We start from the raw sequence: 344 nt of genomic DNA, 5'->3' as shown, positions 1-344 counted from the left end.
CTTGGTGAGATCATTGGTCAGCTGTTGTAGAAGTGAGGACGAGATACCTGTGTAACCTTTCTTTTTAGATGACTTCTTCTTCACCTTTGACTGTGCTTTACCTAAATATGCAAGAAAACAAAACATAGAAATAATGTTTATCTATGCAAAATTTCTTTCAATATTTTGTTTATTTAAGGGAAGGGGAATGAAAGGTGTAAAAATGCCAAATAATTACCCAAATAAAAATTATAATGAGGTTTAATTACAACTACAAATTACAATTACATTGAGTCACTTACCTTTCTTCTTTTCAATGCTATTCAATTTTTCACATATTTCCAAATACCACTCAACAAATTCTT

General features: G+C 29.9%; 1 long non-coding RNA gene across 1 annotated transcript; it reads right to left on the bottom strand.

Moving 5' to 3' along the window:
- Window positions 1-344, bottom strand: LOC113473749. The gene is made up of 2 exons (XR_003395640.1): window positions 282-344; window positions 1-101 (listed from the first exon to the last, which is right to left on the bottom strand). It is a non-coding gene; the product is annotated as an uncharacterized LOC113473749 (long non-coding RNA).

The sequence above is a fragment of the Diaphorina citri genome, unplaced genomic scaffold (assembly GCF_000475195.1).
Source record: "Diaphorina citri unplaced genomic scaffold, Diaci psyllid genome assembly version 1.1 scaffold84553, whole genome shotgun sequence".
NCBI classification, from domain to species: domain Eukaryota; kingdom Metazoa; phylum Arthropoda; class Insecta; order Hemiptera; family Psyllidae; genus Diaphorina; species Diaphorina citri.
This window is presented reverse-complemented; position numbering and strand designations above follow the sequence as displayed.